The sequence below is a fragment of the Mustela putorius genome, unplaced genomic scaffold (genome assembly GCF_011764305.1).
Source record: "Mustela putorius furo isolate JIRA1106 unplaced genomic scaffold, ASM1176430v1.1 tig00003834_pilon_pilon_pilon, whole genome shotgun sequence".
NCBI classification, from domain to species: domain Eukaryota; kingdom Metazoa; phylum Chordata; class Mammalia; order Carnivora; family Mustelidae; genus Mustela; species Mustela putorius.
In genome coordinates, this window is record NW_025421987.1 from 43934524 (window position 1) to 43962194 (window position 27671).

Sequence of the window (27671 nt, forward strand, 5' to 3'; positions counted from 1 at the left end):
TTTGGGAGTGAGGTGCTTATGGGAAGCACTCACTTCACTGCTCATCTGGGGACTGTGTCCCTGCTGGGGGCAGGTGCTGAGTAGAAGGTTGGGGTGAGATATACCCTAAGCCTGGGCTCATGAACTGGGGAGGGGTGAGTGGGGAAGACTGCTAATTCTGTGGCTCAATATCAGTAAGCCCATTTGGCTAAACAAACCTAAAACAAAATCCTCCAATTTGGCTTATATCAGTAATACAGGTAATATTTTGCCCCCATCTCCCAAGTCTTCAATTTATTCTTAAACTGATCAGAATCTAGTTGAGAAAGAAGAATCCTTTTATTGACACTTTGTCATAGACCCCAAGAAGAAGCACTTAAGTCATGATACTGTTTATTTCCCCAGGATATCTCATTTCTCCATAAGTAACTGTTTTTTTGAGAACAGAGCTTACATGGGAAAGAGTGGACTATAGGTGTTGTATTAAGACTGCCTCCATTCAAGAAAGGGGAACCCTCCCACACTGTTGGTAGAAAGGCAAGCTGGTGCAGCCACTCTGGAAAACAGTATGAAGGTTCCTCAAAAAGTTGAAAATAGAGCTACCCTGCGACCCAGCAATTGCACTACTGGGTATTTACTCCAAAGATACAAATGTAGTGATCTGAAGGGGCACATGCACCCCAATGTTTATGGCAGGAATATCCACAATAGCCAAAATGGAAAAGAGCCTATGGAAAAATGGAAAAGGCTCTATGGAAAGAGCCCAGATGTCCACCTACAGATGAATAGATAAAGAAGATGTGGTATATATATACAATGGAATATTAAGCAGCCATCAAAAAAATGAAATCTTGCCATTTGCAACAATGTGGATAGAACTAGAGGGTATTATGCTGAATGAAATAAGGCAGAGAAAGACAATTATCATATGATCTCACTGATATTAGGAAATTGAGAAATAAAATACAGGATCATAGTTGGGAAGGGAAGGAAAGTGAAACGGGACAAAACCAGAGAAAGAGACAAACCATAAGAGACTCTTAATCTCAGGAAACAAACCAAGGGTTGCTGGAATGGAGGAGGGACTTAAAAAATATATGATGCTTGCAAGGTACTTAACCTCTTATACCTCTACCTCCCACCTATAAAACAATACTGGTTATTACTTCTTAGAGGTTTGTGTAGTAAGTGAGATGAAAGAAATAAAGCAACTTATAACAGTGCCCAGTGCATTGTATGCATTCGATGCATGCTATTTATTATTATGTCTTATACATATCTGGATCCCCTATTTTATTTAGCATAGGAATACTCAAAAAAAGTTTTTAAACAAAATAGGGTTCTTTGCAGCAAGGACTATATGTTATTTAGCTTTGTATTCGCAGGAAAAGCACAGGGCCTAGCACAGAATAGAGCTTAATTCACGTTTGCTACATGAACAAATAAAATGTGAAAAGAAGTTGAAAACTGATGTAAGAGAATTGTTCTGCTATGTAACCCATTTTGCTTTATTAAACTTAATGGCTAAAACTAGGGCTTAATTTCTACTTGGTCAGAAAGTCAACAAAATATATGCTTTTTAAATTAGTGACAAATTTGCATTTTGTCCAATTTTACTTTGAAAACTGTACTCCAAAGCATTTTTAATGATCGCCTGATGAAATAATGAGTCATTGCTGCTCTCTAGTGGAAGAAGACAAGTTGTGCAATATAGGTATTACCCTTAGCTAAGTGACTTCTTTAAAAATCACTTTTCTACTCAAATATTTCTTTCAAATACTTTTACACATTTTCAAAAACTGTCCCAAAACCTGCATGAATATTTCTGGTAACAAATTTGTTTGCATTCATCATCTAGTCTCTTTGGGAAATCAGTCATATCGAATACAATGTCTCACTTTTTAAAAATCTACACCAATTGTAATAAATTGCGACATAAATAGACATGTGGAAATTGCAACCAAAAAAGATCACAGTGGAGAATGCCATTTAGAAGTACAGCAAGTCTCCAGGGTACTTCTGTTGTGCTATTACTTAATTATTTGTGGTTAATCCCTCTGGTTTCTAACCAGTTTTCAAGCCACTTTCAGACCACTAAAGTTCTGCAGAGGGGTCACAAATTTCTGATGCACCTGGGGTATCATCTCTGAGCCTATAGAATGTGCAGAAGTTGGGGAAGAGAAGGTTGGAGGAATATACCAAAATGAAAAAGACACAATCTCTCTATATAAAGAAGAAGGTACATGCCACAAACACCACTAACTAAAAAGGAAAGCAAACTACTGTCAGAACACTATTCTATTGATGGCCCAAACTCAAAGACATGGGGGAAAGGGGAAGATTTGCTTTAGAAAGCCAGATGGTAAATGAATGGGCTCTTAAAGATGGATAAATCTTTAATAAAAATAAACAAAGGAAAAGTTATTTCAGAGTGAAAAAGTACAGATGAATTTTGGAAACAATGATTAGTCAAGTATGGTGGCAGTGGCAGGTGTATTCAGAAATAAAATCAGAAACAAAGACTAGTTACAAATCATGGAGGTCTTGAATGCCACACAGGAATTCTGAACTTTGACCTACCTGCTTTGAACAGTTATTGAAAATTTTGTGAGAGGTCACAGTAAGATCCACATTTTTAGAAAGTAACATTTACTATAACTCAGAAGATAAACTGAACAGAGAAAGGCTAACATCGTGATCAGTTTGAAGGCCACTGCTAGCGCCCAGGCGAGAGAATCTGAACTCCAGCTATAACAGTGGCAATAGAGGAAAAACACCAATGTGTTTCAAAGAAAAACCAGTCATTCAACAGTGGCCTGATGCAGGGTATGAGGTAGGAGAGTATAATTAAAAATAAGAGAGAATAAAGAAATCTTTGCCTCTTGAGTCTAGGCAGCTAAAGAGATATTAAAGCCAATGAGACAGAGACAGTCTGACATTCTCATTCGTTGTCTATTTGCTACATGTGGTTAAAAGAGTGGTGTTGGGACGCCTGGGTGGCTCAGTGGGTTAAAGCCTCTGCCTTTGGCTCAGGTCATGATCCCAGGGTCCTGGGATGGAGCCCTGCATCGGGCTCTCTGCTCAGTGGGGAGCCTGCTTCCTCCTCTCTCTCTCTCTGCCTGCCTCTCAGCCTACTTGTGGTCTCTACCAAATAAAAAAATAAAATCTTAAAAAAAAAAAAGACAGTGGTGTCCTAGTATCCACCACTTAGGTGTGTTATAATTTATTATCTTTTAAATAAGGAAGAAAGGGGAGATCAAAAATATGTAAGTTCATAATCCAACTTTTAAAAATTTTTAATAAGAATCTAAATCACATAATGCCTCTAGCATTAGGATTTTCATTGGTAAAATAAAATGATGAAACCATGCTTCATCATTTCTAAGGTCCATTTTAAGATTTAAATTTTATTATTCTTTTCTCCTAACTGCTTTAATTAGTTAATCGTGAATATGTGTTTGAGTTGACAGCCAGTGTACACATGATATTCTAGACAATCCTGAGTTTATAAAAAACAGGGAAACTGTCCACAAAGAAGTGAAAACATGTCATAGGAAGGTGGAAAGGCATAAGGTAACAGAATCCTACAGAGGAAGAGGAAGGCTAAAGCCCAAGTGTCCCACCTTGAGAAACGGGACAAGCACCCATCCAGTGCCCCAAGCCAGAAGAAACCTACATGTTAGCTTTGACACCTTCTCCTCAATACCCATCATTCCAACTGACAACACTTCCAACCCATTTGCTTCTCTCCATCCCCACCGCCATCTCTGTAACTCAGGTCACCATCCTCTCTTACACAAATAACATAAATAGCCTCTTTAAAAAAAAAAAGTTACTTTTTAAAAGTAACAGTACCAAATGCATGATTCAAAAAAATGTATGATACAAAAATCTTAAGATTACCATGAGGTGTATTATAAACATTCTCTTTCACCCCGACCCTCAGGGTCACAGTTCCCTTAATAAAAGGAAACCAAGCTAACCAAAGTTTTGTGTGTCCTCCAAGATACATTTTAAATATATACAAGCAGCACATATATATTGGTTTTCCTTCCCCATTCTATTCACTCGGTACCTTGTTTTGCCACTTCAGAATACATTTTGGAGATGATCTCATATAAATACATAGAAAGCTCACTCTTTATAACACTGCAACGTATGGACATACCGTATGTTAAATACATGTGTATGCTATTGAGATACTCTATAAGTATGTTACCCCCAACTTTCTGTTTACACAAAGCAACAATGTTGCAATGAATATCTTTTCACTCACTTTCTCACAGTTGCAATTATACCTGTGGGCTTACTATGTTTATAATATATTTAATCTTCTGTTTCTATGAATTAAATGATTCAATGTTTACATTACTTTATTTCTACTTCCTTTCTACTCCTCTCCGCACTCCAACACCTAATTTTCATGGATTATAAGATTTCTTTTAGTACTTATCTTTCAAGTTTTAAATATATATTTCTATTTCATTCATTAGCTTTAACTTCTGGCTTCCGAATATAAAAAAGTGCTTAAGTTACTTTCCATTTTTCCTCCTGCTTCTCATCTTTTATCTGTTCTATCATTTCCACCTGTCCAAGTTTATAAAATAGATTCCATTCTAACCATAACTCCCACTTTTACTTCCATCTCGAGCCTACATTTACTCATACTGCTACCTCGCTCCACTCCTTCTGTCACAGTTTTTCCGTTCATCCAAGTTGTTCAAGTTTTGCTGTTAGAATCTTGAGGAAATATCTGGGTGACTGGGGGGTTCAGTTGGTTAAGTGTCTACCTTTGGCTCAGGTCATGATCTCAGCGTCCCGGGGTCAAGCCCCCTTGAGTCTGCTTCCCCCTTCTCCCTTTGCACCTCCCCCTGCTCATGCCGTCGCCCTCTCTCTCTCAAATAAATAACATTTTTAAAAAAGATAATCTCGAAGAAATCCATCTGCTGTAGATATTCATAGAAATTATGTTTTCTAGGGGTTTTAATGTTCAAAGATATTTATTGTCTTTATAACTGGAATGATGATTTCACTGTGAATACACTCCTTGAGTCCACATTTTCTTTCCTTGAGGAATTTAAAGCATTGTTCCACTGTTTTCTAATATTGATTGTTACTGTGCAGAAGTCTGAAGCATACTTTGTCCCAGGAAAGCTTGATACATAAAAGTCAGCACTGAAAGCATAGTTTTTAAAAAAATAAATGGTCCTTAAAGATTAAGACTCCTGTACAATGAGGCAAAAAGATCAAATTTCATACATGGAAAGAATGTTTTCCTAGGATGAAGTATGCCTTTTCCATATATAGATCCAAGGCTTTGTTTCTAGGAAGAAAAATCTTAAATTATACATTTAAAAATTGATCTATTCCATTTAATCTGTACCCTCTGATGTGTTGGATCTTCTTTACCTTTCCTATCAATTATTTTTGTTTCTAATTCTTTTACTTTTTTCATATATTCTGTTTCATTTTTCATGCTTTTCTTAATTCTACCTACCCTCCTTGTCTTCAAAATGTTTTCAGTTATGTCAAGTCTTCTTTTGGGCTAGTTTCAATGAGACTTTCATTTCTATAATACTTTCCTATTTCTTCCCTGGGTTCATTATTCAATTCCTTCTGTGGCCTCAGTATATCTTCCCTGAGTCTTTGGAGTTCTCTGGTTTGAGTTTTAATTTAGAGAGAGAATTCATGATTGAAAATTGTTATTATTTTGTTTTATCCTTTAATTCATGACAACATGCCCAGTCAAAGTTTTTATCTAATCCACTGTGACCCTTTTCCTAACAATAATTTTCTTTCTCCACTTATCTTTCTTGTTTATTATTTCTTTCCTCTTTTGGGGGGAGGTGAGGGGTATACATATATATATGATCCCTGCTGATTCCTTTTTAAATTACTGCTCACGTTTTAATGTGTTGAGTTCTTCCACTGGTCACTACTGGTAAGAGGTTTATAAGAGAAAGGAGCCAAGACCATGCTCTAGATTAGCAGAAATTCTTCCTGGATCATAATGGTGTTTCTTATGGTACAGGGTTATGTGTTAACTTCTCTTTGCTTTCAGTTCTCTTTAGTCACCAAAGATCAGTAGCTCTAGGGTTCCCCCAGATGCAGCATCTTTCTCAACAAAATCTCTCTTAATACAATCTCTCTCCTCTACTCTATCTCACTTATAAATAAAATTATGGCTTATCAGTGCGATTCTCCATTCACTCTTATTGGCCTGCTTCTCATTTTTCTGAACTAGGTCTAGGGATGCTCCCACTGGCACACTGCCACTGTTCCAAATAAGTAAGTGTTAGGGGATTTCTTTTCCCCCTAAAAGTATAGCATCTCCTCAGGAGAACTTCTCCTTGCCAGTTTGGGCTGAAATAGGATATATAAGAGCATCTTTCTGTATCTTCCCATACTCCTTTTGACCATAACTATTGTCAGGAGTCCTTTCTCATATATGGTGGTTCAGGGATATAGATCTCACCTAGAGTTTTTCAAAGACTGAATTTGCAGTTCTATTTCCTGCTCTTCTTATCTTGCATCGATTTCTGAAAGAAGAGCGTAGTGCCATCTTTCCCTGGCCATTTTATAAATGGAAGTCTCTAGAACAGGATTTTTGGTTGTGGTTTTTTTGTTTGTTTGTTTTAGATTTTTTACTTTTATTTAAACTTTTTTTTTTCAGTGTTCCAAGATTCATTGTTTAGGCATTTTATTACTCTCCCCAACGCTGATCTACTCCTTAGACTCATTTTTTCCTTACAACAAAAATTATCTAAAATGCAAGTATGATGTCAGTACCTTGCAAGAAACCCTTTCATGACTCTGCATACTCTTTTATCATTTAAATTTCAGTGTATTTAGCTTATGTTATATTTGTTTCAGGTGTACAATATAGTGATTCAACTGTTCTGTATATTACTCCATGCTCATGAAGATGATGTACTCTTAATCCCCTTCACCTATTTCATGCATTTCCCCCCCTTCTACCTCCTCTGCTATCTTTTTGTTTTTTGGTTTGTCTATTTTTTCCCCTTTGTTAATTTTGTTTCTTAAATTCCATATATGAGTGAAATCATATGGTATTTGTCTTTCTCTGACTGCCTTTTTTGCATAGCATTATACTCTCTAGATCCACCAACATTGCTGCAAATGGCAAGATTTCATTCTTTTTGATGGCTGAATAAAAGCCTATTTTGTGTGTGTGTGCATGAGCATGTGCACACATGTGTGTTAGATCTTCTTTATCCATTCATCTGTTGATGGACATGGGCTCCTTCCATAATTTAGCAGTTGTAAATAATGCTGCAATAAATATAGGGGAACACATATCTTTTCAAGGAAGGATTTTCTTATTCTCTGGGCAAATACCTAGTAGTGTGATTCCAGGATCATAGGGTCTTTCTAATTTTTTTTTAAGATTTTATTTATTTATTTGAAAGACAGATCACAAGTAGGCAGAAAGGCAGGCAGAGAGAGAGAGGAGGAAGCAGGCTCCCTGCTGAGCAGAGAGCCCGATGTGGGGTTCGATCCCAGGACCCTGGGATTATGACCTGAGCCAAAGACAGAGGCTTTAATCCACTGAGCCACCCAGGTGCCCCGGGTCTTTCTATTTTTAATTTTTTGAGAAACCTCCATACTGTCTTCCACAGTGGCTGTACCAGTTTGCATTACCACCAACAGTGCATGAGGGTTCCTTTTTCTCCACATGCTTGCCAGGATTTGTTGTTTCTTGTGTTGTTCATTTTAGCCATTCTGACAGGTGTGAGGTGATATTTCATTGTGTCTTTGATTTGTATTTTCCTGATGATTAATGATGTTGAGCATTTTCTCATGCATCTGTTGGTCGTCCATATACCTTTAGAGAAACGTTTGTTCATGTCTTCTGCCCAATTAAAATTGGATTATTTGTAGGTTTTCTGGTATTGAGTTGTATAAATTCTTTATATATTTTGGATACCTTTATTGGATATGCCATTTACAAATATCTTCTCCCATTCCATTGCTTGTCTTTTAGTTTTGTGGTTGTTCCCTTCTGTTCAGACACTTTTTATCTTGATGAAGTCCCAGCAGTTTATCTTCGCTTTTGTTCCCCTTGCCTTAGCAACATACCTAGAAAGATGGTGCTATGACCAATGTCAGAGAAATCACTGCCTATCTTCTCTTCTAGGTTTTTTATGGTTTCGTGTCTCCATTTAGGCCTTTAATCCACTTCGAGTTTATTTTTGTGTATGGTATAAGAAAGTGGTCTAGTTTCATTCTTTTGCATGTAGCTGTGCAGTTTTCCCAATGCCATTTGCAGAAGAGACTATCTTTCTCCTATTGCATATTCTTGCCTCCTTTATTGAAGAGTAATTGTGGGCATATTTCTGGGCTTTCAATTCTGTTCCATTGATCTATGTGTCTATTTTTGTGCCAGTACCATACTGTTTTGATTACTACAGCTCTGTAATAACTTGAAATCTGGAATTGCAATACCTCCAGTTTTGCTTTTCTTTTTCAAGGTTGCATTTGCTATTCAGGGATTGTTTATTCTAGTTCTGTGAAAAATGTTCTTCGTATTTTGATGTGATAGCATTAAGTATGTAAGTTATTTGGGGTAGTATAGGCATTTTAACAATATTTGTTCTTTCAATCCATGAGCATGGAATGTCTTTCCATTTCTTTGTGTCTTCTTCAATTTCTTTCATCAAAGTTTTATAGTTTTCAGGTACAGGTCTTTCACCTCTTTCATTAAGTTTATTTCTAGGGATTTTATTTTTGGTGCAGTTGTAAATGGGATTGTTTTCTTAATTTTTCTTTCTTCTGCTTCATTATTAGTGTATAGAAATGCAATGGATTTCTGCACATTGATTTTGTATCCTGTGACTTTAACTGAATTCATTTAACAGTTCTACTAGCTATTTGGTGGAGTCTTTAGGGTTTTCTGTATATAGTATCATTTCATCTGCAAATAGTGAGTTTTGACTTCTTCCTTGCCAGTTTGGATTTCTTTTATTTCTTTTTGTCATCTGACTGCTGTAGCTAGGACTTCCAGTACTATGTTAGATAAAAGTGGTGATAGTGGACATATTTATATTGTTCCTAAGGAAAAGCTCTCAGTTTTTCTTCATTGAGTATGATATTAGCTGTGGGTTTTTCATATTATGATCTCTATCATAGTGAGGTATGTTCCCTCTAAGCCTACTTTGTTGAGGGTTTTTATCAGGAATGAATATTGTGCATTGTCAAATGTTTTTTCTGCATGTATTGAAACAACCATATGGCTTTTATCTTTGCTCTTGTTGATGTGATATATCATGTTGGTTGATTTGCAAATATTGAACTACCCTTGCATCCTAGGAATAAATCCCACTTGATCACAGTGAATGGTTTTTTTAATATATTGTTGGATTCTGTTTGCCAATGCATATATATTTTAGAGAGGAAGAGAGCTGGCAGCAGAGAAAGAGGGAAAGAATCTTAAGCAGGCTCCACACCAAGGGTGGACCATGATGCGGAGCTCAACCTCAGAACCTTGAGATCATGAGGTGAGCCAAAATCAAGAGTCAGACACTTAGCCAACTGAGCTACTTGGGCAACCCCAAAATATTTGCCAATATTTTTTCGAGGATTTTTGCATCCATGTTCATCAGAGATACTGGCTCTTTTTCTTTTTCTTTTTTTTTTTTTTTTTTTTTTTTTTTTTTTGGTGGTGTCTTTATCTGGTTTGATATCAGTGTAATGCTGGCCTCATAGAATGACTTTGGAAGTTTTCTTTCCTCTTCTATTTTTGGAAATGTTTGAGAAGAATGAGTGTTAACTTTTCTTCAAATGTTTAGTACTGTTGTTCAACATAGTATTGGAAGTCCTAGTCTCAGCAGTCAAATAAAAAGAAAAGAAAGGCATCCAAATTGGCAAGGAAGAAATCGAATTTTCACCCTTCACAGATAACATGATACTCTATGTAGAAAACTTGAAAGACTCCACAAAAAATGGCTAGAATAATACAGGAATTCAGCAAAATCACAGGATATAAAATCAACCTACAGAAATCTGTTGCCATCTCTTCTCGGCCTTTTGGCTAAGATCAAGTGCAGAAATCTGTTGCCATTTCTACACACCAATAATGAAGCGGCAGAAATAGAAATCAAGGAATCAATCCCATTTGCAATGGCACCAAAACCTATAAGATACCTAGGGAAAAAACTTAACCAAACAGGTAAATGATCTGTACTCTGAAAATTGTAGAACACTTACGAAAGAAATTGAAGAAGACACAAAGAAACGGAAAAACATTCCATGCCCATGCACTGGAAGAGCAAATATTGTTAAAATGTCTATACTCCCCAAAGCAATCTACACATTTAATGCAATCCTATCAAAATAACACCAACATTTTTCATAGAGCTAGAACAAAACTTCTAAAATTTGTATGGAAAAAGAAAAGATCCTGAATAGACAAAGTAATGTTGAAAAAGAAAACCAGAGCACCTGGGTGGCTCAGTCAGGTGAGCCACCAACTTTTGGTTTCAGCTCAGGTCGTGATCTAAAGATTGTGAGACTGAGCTCCACATCAGTCTCCCCTCTAAGCAGGAAGTCTGCTTGAAATTCTTTCCCTCTGCCCTCTCTCCCCACTTTCTCTCTCTCTCTCTCAAATAAATAAATCTTCCAAAAAGAGAGAAAGAAAGAAAAAAGAAAGAATAGAGAAAGAAAAGAAAAGTAAGAGACATCACAATTCTGTACTTCAAGCTGTATCAAAGCTATAATCATCAAGACAATATGATACTGGACAAAAACAGACACATAGATCAATGAAACAGAATAGAGAACCCAGAAATAGACCCACAACTCCATGATCAACTAATATTCATCGAAGCAGGAAAGAATAACCAATGGAAAAAAGATAGCCTCTTCAACAAATGGTGCTGGTAAAACTGGACAGCAACATGCAGAAGAATGAAACTGGACCACTGTCTTACCCCATACATAAAAATATATTCAAAATGGATGAAAGATCTAAATATCAGACAGGAAACTATGAAAATCATAGAAGAGAATACAGGCAGTAACCTCTTCGACCTCAGCCATAGCAACTTCTTACTAGACATGTTGCCAGGGGTAAGGGAAACAAAAGCAAAAATGAATTATTGGGACTTCATCAAGATAAAAAGCTTTTGCACAGTAATGGAAACAACCAGCAAAATTAAAAGGGAGCCTATTGAATGGGAGAAAATATCTGCAAATGACATATCTGATAAAGGATTAGTGTCCAAAATCTATAAAGAACTTACCAAACCCGGGGCATGTGGATGGCTCAGTGGGTTAAGCCTCTGCCTTCGGCTCAGGTCATGATCTCAGGGTCCTGGGATCAAGCCCTGCATCAGGCTCTCTGCTTAGCAGGGAGCCTGCTTCCTCCTCTCTCTCTGTCTGCCTCTCTGCCTACTTGGGATCTTTGTCTGTCAAATAAATAAATAAAATCTTTAAAAAAAAAAAAAAGAACTTACCAAACTCAACACCCAAAAAACAAATAATCCAGTTAGGAAATGGGCAGATGACATGGATAGACATTTTTCCAAAGAAGACATCCAGATGGCTAACAGACATGAAAAGATGTTTGACATCACTCATCATCAAGAAAATATAAATCAAAACCATGATGAGATACCACCTCACACATTTCATAATGGCTAAAATTAAGCACACAGGAAACAGCAGATGTTGGTGAGGCTGTGGAGAAAGGGGAACCCTCATGCACTTTTGGTGGGAATGCAAACTGGTGTAGCCACTCTGGAAAACAAAATGGAGTTTCCTCAAGAAGTTAAAAATAGAACTACCCTACAACCAAGCAATTGCACTACTAGATAAATAGGTAAATAGGTAAATACCTATTTACTGTACAACCAAGCAATTGCACTACTAGGTAAATACCTATTTATCCAAATGATATAAAACTACAGATTCAAAAGGACATATGCACCCCAATGTTTATAGCAGCATTATCAACTATAATTAAACTATGGGAAAAGCCTAGGTGTCCATCAACAGATGAATAGATAAAGAAGATGTGGTATATATTTACAATGAAATGTTACTCAGCCATCAAAAAGAAAGAAACCTTGCCATTTGCAATGACCTGGATGGAACTAATTAGATTATATCATGCTAAGCAAAATAAGTCAGTTAGAGAAAGACAAATACCATATGATTTCATTCATATACGAAATGTAAAAAACAAAATAGAAGAACACAGAAGGGAGGGTAAAACAAAATAAGATAAAAACACAGAGGGATGCAAACCATTACAAGACTCTTAACTATAGAGAACAAACTGAGGGTTGGTTACTGGAGGGGAGGTAAGTACAGAGATGGACTAAATGGTGATGGGAATTAAGGGGAGCACACACTGTGATGAGCACTGGGTGTTACGTGTAAATGATGAATCACTAAATTCTGTTCCTGAAACCAATAATAAATAAATAAATGAACAAACAAACAAACAAATGTTTGTAAAATTCACCTGTGGAGCCACTTTTGTTTGTTGGAAGTTTTTTTATTATTGATTCTATTTTATAGCTGGTAATTAGTCTGTTCAAGTTTTCTATTATTTCCTGCTTCAGTTCTGGTAGGTTATATGTTTCTAGGAATTCATCCATTTCTTCTAGGTTGTCCAACTTGTTGGCATATAATTTTTCAAAATATTATAATCTTTTTGTATTTCTGTGGTATCAGTTGTTATTTCTTCTTTTTCATTTGTGATTTTGTTTATTTGAGGCCTTTTTCTCTCTCTATTATGAGTCTAGTTAGAGGTTTGTCAATTTTGTTGATATTTTCAAAGAACCAACTCCTGGTTTCATTGATCTGTTCTATTGGGGTTTTTTTAGTTCCCATATCATTTACTTTTGCTCTAATCTTTATTATTTCCTTCCTTCTGCTAATTGTAGGTTTTGTTTGTTCTTTTTCTAGCTCCTTTAGGTGTTAACATTAGATTATTTGAAATTTTTCTTACTCCTTGAGGCAGGCCCGTTTTGCTATAAACTCCCCTCTTAGAACCACCAGATTATGCTAAGTGGAATAAGTCAAACAGAGAAAATAAATTATCCTATGGTTTCACTCATTTATGGAACATAAGAAATAGCATGGAGGACATTAGGAGAAGGAAGGGAAAAACGAAGGGGGAGAAATCGGAGTGGGACATGAACCATGAGAAACTATGGACTCCAGGAAACAAACTGAGGGTTTTAGAAGAGAGGTGAGTGGGAGTCTGGGTGAGCCTTGTGATGAGTATCAAGGAGGACACAGATTGCATGGAGCACTGGGTGTTTAATGCAAACAGTGAATCATGGAACACTACCTCAAAAACTAATGATGTACTGTATGGTGACTAACATAACATAATTAAAAAAAAAAAAAAGAACCACTTTATCTGCAGCCTAAAGATTTTGGTCCATTGCATTTTCATTTTCATTCTTCTCCATGTAATTTTTCATTTCTTCTTTGATTTCCTGGATGACCCATTCATTGTTTCATAGAATGTTATTTAAACTCCACATATTTGTGCTCTTTCCAGACTTTTTTCTTATGGTTGATTTCTAGTTTCAGAGCATTGTGGTCAGAAAACATGGATGGTGTGATTTCGATTTTCAATTTGTTGAGATTTGCTTTGTGGCCTAATATGTGATCTATTCTGGAGAATGTTCTGTGTACATTTGAAAAAAATGTATGTTCTGCTGCTTTAGGATGGAAAGCTATGAATACATGTGTTAAAATCATCTGATCCAGTATGTCATTCAAAGTTGTTGTTTCCTCATATGTTTTCTGTTTGGAGCATCATCTGTCCATTGACACAGTGGAATGTTAAAGTCCCCTACTATTATTATATTACTATTTATTAGTTCCTTTATGTTTTTTATTGCCTGTTTTATGTATTTGGGTGCAACCATGTTGGGTGTGTAAGGATTTATAACTGTTATATTTTCTTATTGGATTGTCTTCTTTACTATTATATAGTATCCTTCTTTGTCTTAGTCTTCTTTGCTACAGTCTATTTTAAAGTTTGCTTTGTCTGCTCTAAGTATTGCTACCCCAGGTTTTGTTTTGTTTTTTTTTTATATCCATTTGCATGATAAATGTTTCTCCATCCCCTCATTTTCAATCTGCAGGTATCTTTAGATCTGAAATGAGTTTCTTGTAAGCAGCACATAAATGGACTTGCTTTTTTTTTTTTTTTATCCATTCCATCACCCTATGTCTTTGATTGGAGCACTTAGTCTATTTACATTAAAAGTAACTATGGTTAAGTATTTTTTATTGTCATTTTATTACTTGTTTTGTAGTTGTATTTGTAGTTCTTCTTTGTTTCTTCTCTTGCTCTTCTCTCTCACAGTCTGCTAGCTTTCTTTAGTGATATACTTGTGATATACTTGATTCCTTTCTTTTTTTCATATCTATTACTAATTTTTGATTTGTGGTTACCATTAGGTTTATATATGACATCTTCTACATAAAGCGATCTATAATAACTTGATGGTCACTTAAGTTTGAGCACATTCTTTACTCTTCACCCCCCTACATTTTTTGATATGCAATATCATATCATACTTTACTTCTTTTTATTTTGTGAGTCCTTTGATTTTTACAGATATACTTATTTTTACTGCTTTTGTGCATCCTACTTTTCTTTTTTTTTTTTTAAGATTTTATTTATTTATTTGACAGAGAGAAATTACAAGTACACTGAGAGGCAGGCAGAGAGAGAGAAGGAAGCAGGCTCCCTGCTGAGCAGAGAGCCCAATGCAGGACTCGATCCCAGGACCCTGAGATCATGACCTGAGCCAAAGGCAGCAGCCTAACCCACTGAGCCACCCAGGCGCCCCGCATCCTACTTTTCTTACTTTTTGTCTTTGTTTATGGTCTTTCCTTTCCACTCAAAGAGTCCTCTTTAACATTTCTTACAGGGTTGGTTTAGTAGTCATGAACTCTTTCAGCTTTTGTTTGTCTGGGAAACAATCTCTCCTTTTATTCTGAATGATAGCCTTGCTGGGCAGAGTATTCTTGGTGGCAGACCTTTTCCTTTCAGCACTTTGAATCCCACTCCCTTCTAGCTTGTAAAGTTTCTGCTAAGCAATCTGCTGACAGCCTTATGGGTTTTCCCTTCTATGTAATTGTCTTCTTTTCTCTTGTTGCTTTTAAAATTCTCTTTATCACTACTTTTTGCCATTTTAATTACTATGTGTCTTGGTATGGACCTCTTTGGGTTGACTTTGTTGGTGGTCTACTGTAACTGGATATCTTTTTCCCTCCCCAGATTAGGAAGTTTTCAGTTATTATTTCTTCAAATAAATTTTCTGCCACCTTTTCTGTCTCTCCTTCTGGGATCCCTGTAATGAAAATGTTATTATGTTTGATAGAGTCACTGAGTTTCCTAACTATATTCTCGTTTTGTGTAATTTTTTCTCTAATCTGCTAAGCTTGATTACTTTCCATTATTCTGTACTCCAGGTTTCTTTTTTTTTTTTAATATTTAATTTATTTATTTGACAGAGAGAGAGAGAGAGAGATCACAAGTAGGCAGAGAGGCAGGCAGAGAGAGAGGGGGGAAGCAGGCTCCCTGCTGAGCAGAGAGCCCCATGCGGGGCTCGATCCCAGGACCCTGAGATCATGACCCGAGCCAAAGGCAGAGGCTTAACACACTGAGCCACCCAGGTGCCCCTGTACTCCAGGTTTCTAAGTAATTCTTCTGCTTCTTCTAGCTTGCTGTTTATGCCATCTAGTGTATTTTTAATTTCATTTATTGTGTTCTTCATCTCTGATTGCTTCTTTTTTATGTTTTATGTGTCTTTGTTAAGGGTCTCACTGAGGTTCTCCAGTTTTTTCTCAAATCCAGTGAGTTTTTTTATGAACATTACTTTAAATTCTTGATCAGATATCTTACTTACATTCATTCTACTTGGTCTCCTGCTGTGGTTTTATCCTGTGCTTTCATTTAGAACATATTTCTCTGTCTCTTCATTTTGTCTAATTCTCTGTGTCTGTTACTGTGTGTGTTAGGGCTGTCATCTCTATCTCTTGCTCTTGAAAGTAATGGCCTTATGAAGAAGATGTCCTGTAATGTCCTGCAATAAAGTGTTCCCTGTTCACCAGGACCTGATGCTTCAGGGGTATCTCCTATGTGTGTGGTGTGTGCCCAGCTATTGTTTCTTGGCCACTTTTTCCTTCAGACCAGTCATTTGCAGAGGTTCTCTTTGCCTTTTATGGACAGCATTTCTTCCCTTACCAGTGTGGGGCAAGAAGTTTTAACAAGGAGAGCTCTGGTATGCTTGCAAAATGAGACCCTCCTCTGCTACCACCACTACCACCATTGGGACCAAGGTTGCATAAAATGCACGTATCAGGAGATGCAAGGTTTGCACTGATCTTCTGGGGGAAGGGACCTGCAGTGCCCAGACTGAGACAAACATGACCAGAAAGGGTGGATTCTGCAGAAGTATATGCGTTGGGGGTGGTATAAGCAAGTTAGGTAGTAGAATGTCAGTGCCCCACTGATTACACTGTGGAGCAGGGGAGGATAAGGCACTTGCCAGTTTCTTTGTTCCTAGAGAATTACCTTCAGACTTTCTCTGAAATGGGTAAATAATTCTCCTTCACATATGCCCCAGGTGTTTCCACACTGCTGCTTCTACACTGTATCTCCATGAGCTATTTGTTGTCCTGTTTCTTTAAGGCCAAGGACTCAACTTCTTGTTACCTTCAGGGTTCTCCCAGAACTGAGCACACTGATTTTTAAGATTCCAGGCTTTTTTTTTTCTTTCACATTTTGGGGGTTATTTATTGATTGCGAGTCACATAGCAAGAGCTGTAGCAGGCACTATGGTCACTAAAGCACTGAGACAGAGCCCTACCCACAAGGAGATCACCGTGCCATAGGCGAGAAACACACGTTTTTAAAAAATCAAATACTCGGCATATAGTGTGGATAGTCTGTTGCATGAAGCTGTTGGGAGAGGTACTGGGTCAGTGTCCAGGCTAAGGGACTCCCCATCGTGATGCTCACATGGTGTGTCCTGCTTCAACCATGAGGCCACACTGGTCCTCCCCAGTCTGTGCCTTGTGAAATTCTTGGAGCATCCTTCTGCCTCTAGATCTTCAGTCCAAAGTGAAGACACTGACACTTTGCCTTTGGGTTTCTCAAGGCTCAGTCATGATAAGGCCTCCACTCACAGAGACTGCAAAGTCAGGCCAGGAGTTGATAGGAAGCTAGTTGTTCTAGACATGGCCTAGCACATTCTTTATCCTGAGGGGCTCAGCATGCCAAGGCTTCCCAGCAGAAACCATGCATCTGAAGAAGTGTCAAGTCGAGTGCTGGTGGACGTGTTGTGAGCAGAAGATTCCAGGTTGTAAGTGCGACTGGTTGTAAGAACTCATGAAATTAAGCACCTCCAGTTTTCAAGCCAAATGTTATAGGGATTCATCTTCTCAGTACAGGATCCTCTGTGATAGTATGTTTCTCACGCTTTCCAATGCCCAGGCGACCCTCTCTGCAGCAGAGGCCCACATCTCCACCCTTCCTACCTTTGTCAATATGTTGTCGCCTCTAATTTAGTTGTGGAGTTTATGCTACCAGTCTTTAGGTCATTATTTACACTAATTTGAGTGTTATCTAGGTATTTACACTAATGTAATTATTATTTAGCTGCATCCATGGGAACAGGTGAGCTTAGGGACCTCTTACTCCATTATCTGGGCCCCCCTCTCAACTCTCTGATCTGGCTCCCCGTCTATCTCTCCTCTCTCATCTATTTTTCTCCAGCTCCCTCCTACTCAGTATTACAGCATAATGAATTTCATTTAATTATTCAAACTCTCCATGATCTGTTCTGCCTCCAGGCAAGCAACATGCTCTTCTCTCTGCCTGAAATATTCTTCTGACATTGACCATTCCATTTACTTCTTCACTCTTTATAACCCTTCAGAATCATAACCCTTTTAGAGTCATAATCACGAGTTACTTCTTTATTGTTTACTAAGCCCTATGCTAAGCACTTTATATTAACTCATTTATTTTCACAGAAAACCAATGAGATCAGTAATATTATTCTCCCTATTTTAAATATGAGAAAACTGAAGGTAGTAAAGATTAAGAAATTTGTCGAAGGTAACAGAGCTAGTAGATGTTGCACCTGCAGCTAGACTCTAGCACTCCAAAGGTCCTACAGCAAACTGACTATACACCACACTACTTTTACGTCACTGCTCCTCTCCCCTCAACTTTAATTCAAGTGTCCCACTTACATAAACGAATACCTGTTTGTACATCTCCTGCCATAGCTCTTAACACATTTTTATAGTTACTTGTTTTATCATAAATCCTTTCTAGAACATGAATTTCTTCAGGTTAAGAACTGTATCTATCTTGTTTCCTTTTGTATCTCCCTTGCTCAATAAATATAAACATATATATATATTACCAGTGAAATTTTTAAAATATATTTTCCAGGATCAAGAAATGGGAGAGAGTTTCTTCAGCCTCGGCTCCTCATCCTCTCTCCCCACGCGTCGGGCCGCCGTGTGCATCTGCGGGCAGCGCCATTCCCGCTGCTGTGAGCGGTTTTATGATGGACGACAGCCTGTGTTGGCTATCACAGATCTGGACATGATCAAAACGATACTAGTGAAAGAATGTTATTCTGTCTTCACAAACCGGCGGCATATTTTCCTGGGGTTGTTGCCACCCTTTTAGTATTTTACTTGCCCCTTCATTTAGTCTTATCTGGACAAAATGACAAGACGTAAAAATTCAACACAAAAAAAAGAACAAGAGGCAGTACCGAAGGCTAGGGACCTAATCAATACAGACATCGGTAATATGTCAGATCTAGAGTTCAGAATGACAATTCTCAAGGTTCTAGCCAGGCTCGAAAAAGGCATGGAAGATATTAGAGAAACCCTCTCGAGAGATATAAAAGCCCTTTCTGGAGAAATAAAAGAACTAAAATCTAACCAAGGTGAAATCAAAAAAGCTATTAATGAGGTGCAATCAAAAATGGAGGCTCTAACTGCTAGGATAAATGAGGCAGAAGAAAGAATTAGTGATATAGAAGACCAAATGACAGAGAATAAAGAAGCTGAGCAAAAGAGGGACAAACAGCTACTGGACCACGAGGGGAGAATTCGAGAGATAAGTGACACCATAAGACGAAACAACAAACATTAGAATAATTGGGATTCCAGAAGAAGAAGAAAGTGAGAGGGGAGCAGAAGGTATACTGGAGAGAATTATTGGGGAGAATTTCCCCAATATGGCAAAGGGAACGAGCATCAAAATTCAGGAGGTTCAGAGAACGCCCCTCAAAACCAATAAGAATAGGCCCACACCCCGTCACCTAATAGTAAAATTTACAAGTCTCAATGACAAAGAGAAAATCCTGAAAGCAGCCCGGGAAAAGAAGTCTGTAACATACAATGGTAAAAATATTAGATTGGCAGCTGACTTATCCACAGAGACCTGGCAGGCCAGAAAGAGCTGGCATGATATTTTCAGAGCACTAAACGAGAAAAACATGCAGCCAAGAATACTATATCCAGCTAGGCTATCATTGAAAATAGAAGGAGAGATTAAAAGCTTCCAGGACAAACAACTGAAAGAATTTGCAAATACCAAACCAGCTCTACAGGAAATATTGAAAGGGGTCCTCTAAGCAAAGAGAGAGCCTACAAGTGGTAGATCAGAAAGGAACAGAGACCATATACAGTAACAGTCACCTTACAGGCAATACAATGGCACTAAATTCATATCTCTCAATAGTTACCCTGAATGTGAATGGGCTAAATGCCCCTGTCAAAAGACACAGGGTATCAGAATGGATAAAAAAACAAAACCCATCTATATGTTGCCTCCGAGAAACACATTTTAAGCCCGAAGACACCTCCAGATTTAAAGTGAGGGGGTGGAAAAGAATTTACCATGCTAATGGACATCAGAAGAAAGCAGGAGTGGCAATCCTTATATCAGATCAATTAGATTTTAAGCCAAAGACTATAATAAGAGATGAGGAAGGACACTATATCATACTCAAAGGGTCTGTCCAACAAGAAGATTTAACAATTTTAAATATCTATGCCCCCAATGTGGGAGCAGCCAACTATATAAACCAATTAATAACAAAATCAAAGAAACACATCAACAATAATAAAATAATAGTAGGGGACTTTAACACTCCCCTCACTGAAATGGACAGGTCATCCAAGCAAAAGATCAGCAAGGAAATAATGGCCTTAAACGACACACTGGACCAGATGGACATCACAGATATATTCAGAATATTTCATCCCAAAGCAACAGAATACACATTCTTCTCTAGTGCACATGGAACATTCTCCAGAATAGATCACATCCTCGGTCCTAAATCAGGACTCAACCGGTATCAAAAGATTGGGATCATTCCCTGCATATTTTCAGACCACAATGCTCTAAAGCTAGAACTCAACCACAAAAGGAAGTTTGGAAAGAACCCAAATACATGGAGACTAAACAGTATCCTTCTAAAGAATGAATGGGTCAACCGGGAAATTAAAGAAGAATTGAAAAAAATCATGGAAACAAATGATAATGAAAATACAACGGTTCAAAATCTGTGGGACACAACAAAGGCAGTCCTGAGAAGAAAATATATAGCGGTACAAGCCTTTCTCAAGAAACAAGAAAGGTCTCAGGTACACAACCTAACCCTACACCTAAAGGAGCTGGAGAAAGAACAAGAAAGAAACCCTAAGCCCAGCAGGAGAAGAGAAATCATAAAGATCAGAGCAGAAATCAATGAAATAGAAACCAAAAAAACAATAGAACAAATCAACGAAACTAGGAGCTGGTTCTTTGAAAGAATTAATAAAATTGATAAACCCCTGGCCCGACTTATCAAAAAGAAAAGAGAAAGGACCCAAATAAATAAAATCATGAATGAAAGAGGAGAGATCACAACTAACACCAAAGAAATACAAACTATTATAAGAACATACTATGAGCAACTCTACGGCAATAAATTTGACAATCTGGAAGAAATGGATGCATTCCTAGAAACATATAAACTACCACAACTGAACCAGGAAGAAATAGAAAGCCTGAACAGACCCATAACCAGTAAGGAGATTGAAACAGTCATTAAAAATCTCCAAACAAACAAAAGCCCAGGGCCAGACGGCTTCCCGGGGGAATTCTACCAAACATTTAAAGAAGAACTAATTCCTATTCTCCTAAAACTGTTCCAAAAAATAGAAATGGAAGGAAAACTTCCAAACTCATTTTATGAGGCCAGCATCACCTTGATCCCAAAACCAGACAAGGATCCCACCAAAAAAGAGAGCTATAGACCGATATCCTTGATGAACACAGATGCGAAAATACTCAACAAAATACTAGCCAATAGGATTCAACAGTACATTGAAAGGATTATTCACCACGACCAAGTGGGATTTATTCCAGGGCTGCAAGGTTGGTTCAACATCCGCAAATCAGTCAATGTGATACAACACATCAATAAAAGAAAGAACAAGAACCATATGATACTCTCAATAGATGCTGAAAAAGCATTTGACAAAGTACAACATCCCTTCCTGATCAAAAACTCTTCAAAGTGTAGGGATAGAGGGCACATACCTCAATATCATCAAAGCCATCTATGAAAAACCCACCGCAAATATCATTCTCAATGGAGAAAAACTGAAAGCTTTTCCGCTAAGGTCAGGAACACGGCAGGGATGTCCATTATCACCACTGCTATTCAACATCGTACTAGAGGTCCTAGCCTCAGCAATCAGACAACAAAAGGAAATTAAAGGCATCCAAATCGGCAAAGAAGAAGTCAAATTATCACTCTTCGCAGATGATATGATACTCTATGTGGAAAACCCAAAAGACTCCACTCCAAAACTGCTAGAACTTATACAGGAATTCAGTAAAGTGTCAGGATATAAAATCAATGCACAGAAATCAGTTGCATTTCTCTACACCAACAGCAAGACAGAAGAAAGAGATATTAAGGAGTCAATCCCATTTACAATTGCATCCCAAAACCATAAGATACCTAGGAATAAACCTAACCAAAGAGACACAGAATCTATACTCAGAAAACTATAAAGTACTCATGAAAGAAATTGAGGAAGACACAAAGAAATGGAAAAATGTTCCATGCTCCTGGATTGGAAGAATAAATATTGTGAAAATGTCTATGCTACCTAAAGCAATCTACACATTTAATGCAATTCCTATCAAAGTACCATCCATCTTTTTCAAAGAAATGGAACAAATAATGCTAAAATTTATATGGAACCAGAAAAGACCTCGAATAGCCAAAGGGATATTGAAAAAGAAAGCCAACGTTGGTGGCATCACAATTCCGGACTTCAGGCTCTATTACAAAGCTGTCATCATCAAGACAGCATGGTACTGGCACAAAAACAGACACATAGATCAATGGAACAGAATAGAGAGCCCAGAAATAGACCCTCAAATCTATGGTCAACTAATCTTCGACAAAGCAGGAAAGAATGTCCAATGGAAAAAAGACAGCCTTTTCAATAAATGGTGCTGGGAAAATTGGACAGCCACATGCAGAAAAATGAAATTGGACCATTCCCTTACACCACACACAAAAATAGACTCAAAATGGATGAAGGACCTCAATGTACGAAAGGAATCCATCAAAATCCTTGAGGAGAACACGGGCAGCAACCTCTTCGACCTCTGCCGCAGCAACATCTTCCTAGGAACAACGCAAAAGGCAAGGGAAGCAAGGGAAAAAATGAACTACTGGGATTTCATCAAGATCAAAAGCTTTTGCACAGCAAAGGAAACAATTAACAAAATCAAAAGACAACTGACAGAATGGGAGAAGATATTTGCAAATGACATATCAGATAAAGGACTAGTGTCCAGAATCTATAAAGAACTTAGCAAACTCAACACCCAAAGAACAAATAATCCAATCAAGAAATGGGCAGAGGACATGAACAGACATTTCTGCAAAGAAGACATCCAGATGGCGAACAGACACATGAAAAAGTGCCCCATATCACTCGGCATCAGGGAAATACAAATCAAAACCACAATGAGATATCACCTCACACCAGTCAGAATGGCTAAAATCAACAAGTCAGGAAATGACAGATGCTGGCGAGGATGCGGAGAAAGGGGAACCCTCCTACACTGTTGGTGGGAATGCAAGCTGGTGCAGCCACTCTGGAAAACAGCATGGAGGTTCCTCAAAATGTTGAAAATAGAACTGCCCTATGACCCAGCAATTGCACTATTGGGTATTTACCCTAAAGATACAAATGTAGTGATCCAAAGGGGCACATGCACCCGAATGTTTATAGCAGCAATGTCCACAATAGCCAAACTATGGAAAGAACCTAGATGTCCATCAACAGATGAATGGATCAAGAAGATGTGGTATATATACACAATGGAATACTATGCAGCCATCAAAAGAAATGAAATCTTGCCATTTGCAACAACGTGGATGGAACTAGAGCATATCATGCTTAGCGAAATAAGTCAAGCAGAGAAAGACAACTATCATATGATCTCCCTGATATGAGGAAGTGGTGATACAACATGGAGGCTTAAGTGGGTAGAAGAAGAATAAATGAAACAAGATGGGATTAGGAGGGAGACAAACCATAAGTGACTCTTAATCTCACAAAACAAACTGAGGGTTGCCGGGGGGAGGGGGTTTGGGAGAAGGGGGTGGGATTATGGACATTGGGGAGGGTATGTGATTTGGTGAGTGCTGTGAAGTGTGTAAACCTGGTGATTCACAGACCTGTACCCCTGGGGATAAAAATATATGTTTATCAAAAATTAAAAATTAAAAAAAAAAAGAAAGAAATGGGAGAGTATAAAAAGAAGTCAGTATCATAAAAAGCCCTTCTTTCAGCTAAGTCATCAGAGATAATAACTACAATTAGTTTTAAAGTCTAATAATAAGTAACTCACCACTATTAGAAAAGTAGTCCCACCAGAACAAAAGTCCCACCAGAGACATCCCTCTTTGTACCTGAGAGAGGTGAAGAAAAAAAGATTCTATGTTGTGATAACATTATAATAATAGACAAATCCCATATTTTATAATTAAAAAATAGCTGCTTTTAATAAGACATATTTGAATACATGATTTGAGTACAAAATATTAGGTGGGAGCCATTTCATTAGACTACTTAGTCACACAGGAAAAATTTTTTAAAAGTGGTTTATCTGAAGCTAACACAGTTTAGATTTACAGGAGACCACCTAATGGGATGGGAGCACCATACAGGACTTCTGACCTTGTTTGTCTTCTGTTTTACTCCTTGTAGAAAGTCATCTGCATCAATTTCAACAAGTTATCAGAAAAGTAGCACACTCATCCAATCTTTCTTAGTAAACTATAGTTTCTCTGCCATAATCAGTAATGAGTTAAAGGTTACAAGCTCTTTGAAGATTAGGAAATCACAGATACATTGAGTCTCTTCACTAAGAAGATGGCATTTACTGGTTTTCATCAATAGATCTAAATCTCTAAGATCTAAGATTAGACAATGTTTTCTTAAACATAACAAAAAAAACAGGTCATAGAAAATCATTAAAATTTAATACCTATGTATGTCAAAGGATACCATTGAGGAAGTAAAAAGACAACACACAGCATGGGAGAATATATTTGTAAATAATATATTTCATATGGGATTTATATCTAGAATACATGAAGAATTCTTACAACTCAAAATAAATAGACAAGTAACCAATTTAAAATGGGCAAGGATTCTGAATAGACATTTCTCCAAAGCAAATATACAAATGACCACTAAAAACATAAAAAAATGTTCAACATCAGTAGCCATCAGGGAAATGAAAGTAAAATCCACAAAGATATACCACTTCATGCCCACTAATAAGGCTGAAATAATAAACACATAATAATAAGTGTTGATGAGGATGTAGAGAAATTGGAACACTCATATATTGCTGATGGGAATGTAAAATTGTGCAGCAATTTTGGAAAAGAATTTTTGTGCTCCTCAAAAGATTACACAGAGAGTTATCATATGACCCAGTGATTCCACACCAGGTATCTAGCAAATAGAAATTAAAATATATGTACACATAAAACCTTGTACATGAATGTTTACAGCTGCATTATTCATAATAGCCAAAAAGTAGAAACAATGTGAATGCCCATCAACTGAAGAATGGATAAACAACATGTGGTATATCCAAATAATAAAAATCATTGGACACTAAAAAGAAAATGAAATACTGATACCTGCCAAATTGTTGTAGTTTGGAAACATTATGCTAAATGAAAGACATGGGTTTTATTGTATCATTCCATCTTTGTGAAATGTCCCAAATAAGCAAATCCACAGATACCAAAGATAGAATGGTAATTACCCAGGTTTGGGGTGACATGGGGGAGGAATGAGGAATGATTACTAATGTGTATAGGATTTCTTTTTAGAGTGTTAAAAATACTCCAAAATTAGATTGTGGTGTGGTTGCAAAACACTTAATATGCTCTGAGTTAATCTTATAGTATATGAAATACATGCTAACAAAACTATTTTTAAAAAAATACATAATTAACAGGGCTCCTGGGTGGCTCAGTCGTTGAGTGTCTGCCTTCCCCCTCAGATCATGATCCCAGTGTCCTGGGCTCAAACCTGGCATCACACTCTCTGCTCCATGGGAGACCTGCTTCTCCCTCTTGTGCTCCCTCTGCTTGTGTTCCTTCTCTCACTGAGTCTCTCTCTGTCAAATAAATAAATAAAATCTTTTTAAAAAATGCATATTTAAGGGGCGCCTGGGTGGCTCAGTGGTTTGGGCTGCTGCCTTCGGCTCGGGTCATGATCTCAGGGTCCTGGGATCGAGCCCCGCATCGGGCTCCCTGCTCCGCAGGAAGCCTGCTTCTCTCTCTCTCTCTCTCTCTCTCTCTCTGCCTGCCTCTCTGCCTACTTGTAATCTCTGTCTGTCAAATAAATAAATAAAATCTTTAAAAAAAATGCATATTTAAGTATGTTTAAAACTTAGCCTTGGGGCACTGGATGGCCCAGTCAGTTAAGTGTTCAACTCTTAGTTTTGGCTCAGGCTGTGGTGATCTCAGGGCTGTGGGATCAAGCCCCACATCAGGTTCTATACTCAGCACAGAGTCTGCCTCAGTTTCTCTCTCCCTATCTGCCTCTGCCCTCCCCCCCCACACTTACTCTCTTTATCTCCCTCTCACAAATAAATAAATAAATCTTTAAAAACACTTAGCCTCATGCTTAAAGAATAAGACACCAAGCAAAAGGAACAAAACAAAACAAAAACAAGAAAAAAATTATCTTCCCAGTCCAAACCACAGATTCTTTTTTTTTTTTTAAAGATTTTATTTATTTATGAGAAAAAGAGAGAGAAAAGCAGGCTCCCCAGTGAGCAGGGAGCCTGATGCAGGACTTGATCCCACGACCTGGGATCATGACCTCAGTCAAAGGCAGGCCCTTAACCATCTAAGCCACCCAGGTGCCCCAAACCACAGATTCTTTTTTTTTTTTTAAATCACATAATGTATTATTTGCTTCAGGGGTGTGGGTCTGTGAATCATCCGTCTTTCACAATTCACAGCACTCACCATAGCACAAACCCTCTCCAATGCCCATAACCCAGCCACCCTATCTCTCCTACCCCCACCACCCAGCAACCCTCAGTTTGTTTCCTGAGATTAAGAGTCTGTTATGGTTTGTTTCCCTCCTGATCCCATCTTGTTTCATTTATTCTTTTCCTAATCCCAAACTCCCCACATTGCATCTCCCCTTCCTCATATCAGGGAGATCATATGATAGTTGTCTTTCTCTGATGGACTTATTTTGCTCAGCATAACACCCTCTAGTTCCATCCACGTCATCACAAATGGCAAGATTTCATTTCTTTTGATGGCTGCATAGTATTTCATTATATATATATACATATACATATACATATATGTATATATATATAATGAAATACTATGTGTATATGTATATATATATCACCTTCTTTATCCATTCATCTGTTGATGGACATCTAGGTTCTTCCCATAGTTTGGCTATGATGGACGCGGCTGCTATAAACATTTGGGTGCATGTGCCCCTTCGGATGACTACATTTGCACCTTTAGGGTAAATACCCAGTAGTGCAATTGCTGGGTCATCGGGTAGCTCTATTTTCAACTTTTTGAGGAAACTCCATGCTGTTTTCCAGAGTGGTGCAATGCACCCCTTTCTCTGCATTCTTGCCAACATCTGTTGTTTCCTGACTTGTTAATTTTAGCCATTCTGACTGGTGCGAGGTGGTATCTCACTGTCCAAACCACAGATTCCTAAATAGGTTTAAGGATAGGCAAAAATGATGCCTTGAACTCAGCTCAAAGTTGCTTTCACTTTGTTTTAGTCACAAAACAATAAATAAGTAGGCTACAGAATATAAAGGAGAAAAGATGCAGGAGGCTCCCCACTAATCCCGTATATCATGGATGCACACTTAAATTTATTGATCTTGGTAGTCCGTACAGAGTTAGATATTACAGGTCAGAGGATCATGAAACTATAAACTCCCTGCCTAGTATACTATAACCTCAACAGCCCCAAAACAACACACAAGAGACCTGATAAACAAAAGAGATGTTTCTTTAAAAAGGCTGTTTAACAACATTTAAAGAAACATATTAGGAAGAAAG

At 37.7% G+C, this 27671-nt stretch overlaps 1 long non-coding RNA gene across 1 annotated transcript in view; it reads right to left on the reverse strand.

Annotated features, from left to right (window-relative positions):
• The window catches only part of LOC106006699, a 50082-nt gene that overhangs the window by 9229 nt on the left and 13182 nt on the right, over positions 1-27671 (reverse strand). Inside the window, exon 2 of the long non-coding RNA XR_001180969.2 lies at positions 23939-23999. This is a non-coding gene — a long non-coding RNA (uncharacterized LOC106006699). The remainder of the gene's footprint in view (positions 1-23938; positions 24000-27671) is intronic.